Here is a 726-nt window from a genome sequence, read left to right on the forward strand (position 1 = left end):
GAGGACAGGTAGAGGAGAGGAGAGGGGGGAGGACAGGTAGAGGAGAGAATAGGCAGAGAACATGCAAGGACATTATCCTGCTACCACCGCGTCGATGTCTCGTCAAAAGACACGTCAAAAAAGAAAGACTGAGGAAGACCATTATGGAGCCAAGATAGAAATAGAAAGAGGAACGTGTAAGTAAAGCAAGCTTCCTCAACAATATCTGCCCGTTGGTGCTTCAGTTGCGTGTCTAAATCAATTACGACAGAAGGAAATTTAACAACTGTGACCTAAAAACAGCATCAGAAATCACTGCTGACGCACTCTGTGTGGTCAAACTTTGTCTTAGCGACAAGGTTGCTAAGACAAAGTATATACTCTGTATACTAACTGCACTGTGCGTGCACACGGGCGTGCACGGACACACGCATTTCTCAATCTGTATGTGCTAAATGGTCAAAGTATTAAGTTTATTACACAATAATCTCTGATGCACATGTTCCTTCACAAAATATATTGTTTGATTGGCATCCCCACCCAGCCAATGCACTGCTGAAAGTTCAACATACACGCACACACACACACTCACACACACACACGTGCACACACACACACACACACACAGTTTAAATGAAGACTCGCCCATCCATATCTATGATAGTTACTTATTTACGCATTTTTGCAACAACAATTTTCAGAAAGAAAAAATCCCTCCACCCAACAGAGTTTCCATTCTGCAGCACC

This window comes from Takifugu flavidus, chromosome 3, assembly GCF_003711565.1.
Source record: "Takifugu flavidus isolate HTHZ2018 chromosome 3, ASM371156v2, whole genome shotgun sequence".
NCBI lineage: Eukaryota > Metazoa > Chordata > Actinopteri > Tetraodontiformes > Tetraodontidae > Takifugu > Takifugu flavidus.